Genomic DNA, 6,823 nt, shown 5'->3' on the forward strand with positions numbered 1-6,823 from the left:
AGTACCAAAGTAGTTGTGTGATGTAGATATGTAGGAAATGCTGTTCCAATTAAGCAATATGCATAGATTCAATCCACTTAAAAGTTGGCACGTGTTCAAATGCTTAAGAATTATATAATTGAAGTGAGTTGCAGCGATTGGAGCTTATTCATATGACACCAAAACCATATGAATCACAACAATGTATGGACTATAGAAAAGTCAATGCTGTTTCAACTGGAAGACTGTATTGAAAAGGTGGGACAAACCTGTTAATTAAAAACATAACAGTTTAAAATTCAGTCAGTATGTTTGGTAAACATGCAGCTCAGATGCTGGGAAAGCAGGATAATTACTCATTTTAGCCAAGTAGTTATTTAGGAGAAAACTGCTGGACTGTTGTATATAAATTGAGATTTCCCCTGGGTTTTTTTGCTTCAAGGGATGGAAGCTTGGGTTTTTGTTTAGGTATAGAGGGTTCAGTGATGATGTATGTAGGGGCCTGAAAAAAGAATAAAAGAAAAATGAAAAGTGTGTTTTCTTGAAATACGGGTAAATTTAACATAGAAGACATTTACCATTGTTCTTTGTTTTCTTGTGAGTTTCAATATCCTGTTTACTGGGCCAAATACCATGAACAGATACTGTTTGTTTGAGTGATGCAAGCTAAGCCAATCCATTTTCTAGAGAGCTGCACTTTAAGCCAATCAGATCACTTAGGGGAAGGGAAAAAGAAAAACGGCAGGAGGCAGAGGAAACTGCAGTGGGAAGACACACGTGGGGAAGAGGAGCTGTTTCCATGAGGTAAAAACCCAGCTTTAACATTGAGGCAAATAATATTTGTAGACTAACATACTTCACAGTATGGGCACAAATATAACTGTGCAGTTAAAGGTAGTGTTTGTCGCAGTTTAGTAACTCGTGTTTTGCAGTTTGAAGTGAAAGGCAGCAAGGTTTAGTCCTGTTTGTTATTTTCATTACTGTTGAGAAAAAGTGTAAAGCGCATCGTCTTGTACTCTCAAGCGTGGACGTTTCTGCTAGAAACTGCCGTTGAGGTCAGCTATAAACACCGGGCGTAGTTTTCACTGAGAAGACGGAGAGAACGAGGATTAGCTGAAGCTAACTTGCTAAGTAGCACTGCCGAAGAAGACAGACTTCAGCGCACTGGACCTGCGTCAACTACACGGACAGCTTGCTGCATTTTTTTTTCCTGCTGCATCATCTTCCCACTCGCAGACCCTTCTGGACTGTGTCGTGGTTGCGTGAGTAACTGGAGACTATACTATCGGACACTGAACGGTATCAGCAGTGTGTTGTTGAGGGTGTGTTTTCTTCATATGTGCACCAACATATGGGCCCCAATGTTTGTAAATCCAAGCGCTTGGTAATATTTTGAACATTTCTCAGGGTTGAAACTGTTTAACTGAAAAATCTTTAGTTTGCGACTCTTTACCTGTTTTATGAGATGCAACAATGCAAAAAAATAAATTTATTTTTGTTATTCCTTTTGCATGGTTGTCCTGAACCTATTATAAGGTTTACATACTTACCATTTTAGGAGACACCACGTTATTATTAATAGGTTATTATCTAGATTGCAATTGCACACATTAATCCTTTTCATTCACAACACATTGCACAAGGAAAATGGCTACAAGATTCATCTGGACCTGGATTGTAACATCAACAGCTAATGGCGTTCTTACTGAAAAAATACTACTCTTTCAATGACTGAATGTGTATCTGTAATAGTCACCTCACTGCATTGATTACATTATTCACATTCAGGGTAGGCTAATTGACATCTGTCTCCTGTCCCCAACTCTAGGTTACTGTGCAATGAAGCACAGTGTGTTGTCTCTGGATGCAGACAGCAAGGTCACAATTGCTGTACTGACATTTATTGGTAAATAGGAAATTTAGCCTAGCTCAATACCAACCACTAAGAACTCAGGATCCTGTTAATTGAACATTTACATAGGAGCCCCTTATAACATCAAGCACATCCCAGGTACAGCTTTACTTAACTCAGCTGGTCAGAGCATATAGTTGTCAGCAGGGGGTTACATGTAGTTAATGAGAAGAGCTAGGTATATAGCAGAGAGAAACAGCTTTGTGTTTCAGTTGCCAGAAGGAGCTATTTAGAGATAGACAGTCTAGGCTGCTCTGAAAATCAGAACCTCTCTAAAAGATTAAAGACTGTTAACCCAAATTAGAGCAAGTACATCCGTGACTGCTAATATTTAAAATGGGTTTTAAGCCCATGGGAATAATGTTGCTTATTTGGAACTGAAATAGTGATAAATTATAAGTTATTGTTTCTTTTCATGTTTAAAGGTTCTTAAACTGTTGAGTTGAACTGCTTCATGTTGTTGAGTTATATTTAAACGGTGTTATGAATAAAGCTTCAAAGCATCCTCTCCTCACATTTATGCCAAAAATAGAAAAACTGTGTCCAGTGTGAATTCATTATATATCTTGGGCTTCTGGTCCAGGATCTAATAGCATCTCCCAATTTGAATTAAACAAGCTTTCCTAAAATACGACAATTACTACGCATGGGAGTCTCATCTGTATATGCCATTTTTCAACAGGTCCTCAGGTAGTAGTGTACCTGGACAATTTCTTGGTCACAGGAACTTCAGAATGCGAACACACAGCAAACCTGGAAGAGGTCTTATGATTATTCTTGGACATCAGGATATGCCTGTGTCTTCCAAACAAGTGACGTGATCTATTTGGGCTGAGGTGGATTGCAAGGGCTTTCATCCAGTGAAAGCCAATAAAGGAGGCATTAACTCCAAGGAACCCCACGGAATTGATATCCTTCCCAAGGTTCGTGAATTATTGCGGAACGTTTATTCCAAATTTAGCTTCCTTACTGACTGGGATCCTGTGCTCTTCCTTCATGAATCAGCATTGGTTGATAAAGGTGGCCAGAGGCTGTTCTGGGAATCTAGTCACCTTTGACAGGCTCAACATTCAAATAGGAACCAGGATTATAAACAAATGGACCACAATGGCTGCATTTTTAATCTTTATCCAAAACATCGCTCCAGGAGTGGCTGACAATTCATTCAAGCCCTTTATCAGTTCCAGTCCAAAGTCAATGACAGCAGTTGTTGCATTTCAAGCTTAAATTTCCCATGATGCCCTGCAGACATCTCATTTGTCCACACAAGTCTATACCAGATCAATTAAAAATCTTTCTGGCGTTGTGGGGTGAAGGCAGATGGGTTCCATGTAGATTAGTTACCTGGCATGGAATACAGAGCACCAGACTGTAAAGTATGCACCAACATTTACTGTGCCCAAGAGCAAACTGGTTGGCAAGTTCCAGCTGAACAGACTGACTTTAGAACCATCTTCTCTGTTTTTGTATTTAACCATCTCAAAAGTCTTTTCCATTTCTTTATCTTGTCTGGTTTCTATATGCTCTGCAGAAGCTTGCAGAGCAGAAACTGAATCATTGTAAATCTCTGGTGGTCCTTGTGATTGTGATCTTCTCACATTACCGCATCTGACTGCAGGATAAGCGCCTGATGGCTTTGATTCTGCGGTTTCTGCAACCACAACAGGGGCTGGTGTTATCTTGTTCCAAGGGTTGACAATTTTGTTGTCTCTATACAAGGATATTCTCCGCCATATTCTTCTCAATGCTTTCTTCCGCCCCTCTTTTATCATTGATTTGTAAGGTCTGGATTCTCAAGCCACTGTAATCAACTTGCAGGTGTTCTGGCCTGTTCCCAGTCTTTCCTGTGTCCCCCTGTTCTTGAGTCACTGAGCCGGAATGGCCGCAAGTGTCCAGCTTCAACCCAGCCCAGACTTTGTTTGTTGAGCCACTCCAGGTCATCTTCCTTTTGCTCAAGTCAAACTCTTTCCATTCATCTCCCCTGACCTGCTCCTGTTGGGGATCCTGACACTCTTCACTATTAGTTCCTTCTCCTTTCTTTACTTTTTGAAGCCACTCAGGGGACCAATAATGGCATGGCTTCAGTAGGAGCCACCGCTACCAGCATGAGGGAGGTGGCAGCAGTAGCAGCAAGTGGTGGTGGGACCCGAGCTAAGGCAAGGGCCTCAGTCAACTTCGGCCAGCCCAGCAGGAAGTGCCAACTTGGCCACTTTGGTTTTGTCTTTCTTCTGGTCTCTTTTGGTAAATTGTCATGGTTTTTGTCATCCTGATTAGCCAGGCTGGGCTGAATACTCACAGCCAACCCCACCTCAGTCACTCAGAGTCTGGTGCTGGCTAGAGCCACCAAGAGCAGGTAGGACAGGGAAACCAGGGGCAGCATTGGCAATGGATGGTTGTGGTGAACCATAGTTGGTTACCACTGAGTACTGAACCATAGATGGTCAGCACTATGGGTACTTGTAGATATGTTATTGTTGTCACTGTTGGGGTTAGGGTTGGGGTGTTCTACCTGTTGATATTGTTCTGTGGTACACTCCAGTTGGCTCCACCTACCTGGAGTATAAAGGTCACTGCACTGCCTGGTGACCCTTTAGTCTGGGATTGTCTTGTACATAGTATGCTCCATTCTTGTTAGTAATAAAAGCTTTTATTTCCCGGGTACGATCTAGCCTCCCGAGTGATTTAATCGCACATCAATGGCCCACACCTTTTTGCCACCTGGGTTGCTGGAATTGCCCTTCTGAAATCTCATTGGAAGGTTGCAACATCCACACCTTCCCCTCTGTTGCCAGTGCATACTGTGATCCAGGGGTTTAGTAAAATGTGGCTCAGTCTTGCACTGCAAGGGGACTCAACCAGAGTTCAATGCTGCTCTGCATTGCCTAATAGCTCTGCATTTGCTTAATGGCTTGAGCCTTGGGCCCCCACAGCCACCGGCCAGCACAGGGCCAGCGATGGCCAGCACGAGGAGAGCCACCACACCCAATAAAGGAAGACCAGAACGCCAGATCAGACCAAAGGACCAGACTATGCAGAGGACAACAGAGACCAGCGCACAAAGGCCAATATCTTTGTCACGCAAAGTTAAGTCAAGGTCTTGTATTGAACTTGAACTCTAGTATTTTCTGTAAGATGACTTATTGTTGGTTGGGTGGGTGATTATGGATTGTGTGTCTTAAATAAACATTGGTTGTACTAATAAGACGTCTACTCACAGTTATTTGTCCTCCGTATAAGGATTAAAACAGACTGTGCGGCAGGCACAACAGACTGCACCTTTCAATGTGCTGCCTTCCATTGGCAAAATATAAAAATGATTTCATAGTCTGTGTTCCTCTGGGAGCGGACCTGCGGGGTGGAGACTGTGAGCGGTGAGAGAGAGAGCGCGGACTGTGAGTAAATTCTGGGTTTTTTTTTTGTCTAATTTTCGGGAGGTTTTTTGTAATTAACGGAAACCGGAAGGCCGCATCGCGAAGCCTGCCGGTAGCTGTAGTTTTTTTTTCTCTCGGGCCCCTAGCCCTATAAATTGGTGCAGAGGAGATACCCGATCCTCTACACTGGTAGAGGATCCCACCCTTCCATCCTCCTCTAACCTAATAAGTGTGGGGAAGTTTTTTGTTTTCTTTTTTTCTTGCTGGTAATGGCTTCAGGGATGGCAGTTCAGGCAGTATGCTGCATCTCCTGTGGGATGTATGTGGTGAGGAAATCCAGTAGTGTTTCAGGAGATTTTAGTTGTAAGAAGTGCATTAGATTGCAGCTTCTGGAGGAGCGTGTAAAGGAGCTGGAGGGGGAGTTAGTGGAACTCCGCATAATTCGGGAGGCGGAGGTGGAAGTTGATAGGAGTTATAGAGAAATAGTAACTCCTAGAAATGAGGCTTGGGTCAATGCCAGGAGGGGTAAGAAGCAATCGGGAAGACAATCCCCTGGGGCGGTTCCCCTCCATAATAGGTTTTCGGTGCTGGAGGCTACAGTTGAGGAGGAATCAACTGAGCATAGAGAGCAGATCTCTGGGGGTGAGCCGAGTGAGAAAGCTCAGGTGGTTAGGGGCTGTAAAAGACTGGGCCTGGTGATTGGGGACTCCACAATTAAGGGGACAGATAGGAGGGTCGGAACTAAAGGTAGGGACTCAGGGTTGGTGTGTTGCCTACCAGGGGCTGGGGTCCGGGATGTGTCTGACAGGGTATTCAGGACTCTTAGGGGGGAGGGAGATAAACCACAAGTTATTGTACATGTGGGGACACACGACATAGGGAGGATAGGGGAAGGGGATATTAGGCAGGGATTTATGGAGTTGGGGTGGAAACTAAAGGCCAAGACTGACAGAGTGGTTATCTCTGGACTCTTGGCTGTACCACGGGATAGTTTAGAGAGGAATAGGGAGAGGGAAGGTTTGAATTCATGGCTGAGGGGATGGTGCAGGAGGGAGGGGTTCAGGTACTTAAGCAATTGGGGCTCGTACTGGGGAAGGTGTGACCTCTATGAGAAGGATGGTCTACACCTTAATCAGAAGGGGACCAATATCCTGGGGGGTAAATTTGCTAAGGCCATGCAGGGAGGTTTAAACTGATTCGGGGGGGGGGGGGGAGGGATCCTGAGTAGTGGGGCTGAAAGTGAGGGATGCATGGATGGGGACTGCAATGCACGGCATTGCAGAGGTGGGGTGGAGCAGGGTTTGAAATGTGTATACTTCAATGCCAGGAGTATTCGCAATAAAGTGGGTGAACTTGCAGCGTGGATCAGTACCTGGGACTTCGATGTTGTGGCTATTTCAGAGACATGGATAGAGCAGGGGCAGGAATGGATGCTGCAGGTCCCGGGGTTCAAATGTTTTAGTCGAAGTAGGGAAGGAGGTAGAAGAGGGGGAGGGGTAGCATTATTGGTCAGAGATTGTATCACAGTGTCAGAGAGGAGGTTTGATGAGGACTTATCTGT

At 44.2% G+C, this 6,823-nt stretch overlaps 1 pseudogene; it reads right to left on the reverse strand.

Annotated features, from left to right (window-relative positions):
* Positions 1-458: 458 nt before the first annotated feature.
* Positions 459-4,156, reverse strand: LOC144491850 (protein CDV3 homolog A-like; annotated as a pseudogene).
* Positions 4,157-6,823: the final 2,667 nt, after the last annotated feature.

Source organism: Mustelus asterias, chromosome 3, assembly GCF_964213995.1.
Source record: "Mustelus asterias chromosome 3, sMusAst1.hap1.1, whole genome shotgun sequence".
NCBI lineage: Eukaryota > Metazoa > Chordata > Chondrichthyes > Carcharhiniformes > Triakidae > Mustelus > Mustelus asterias.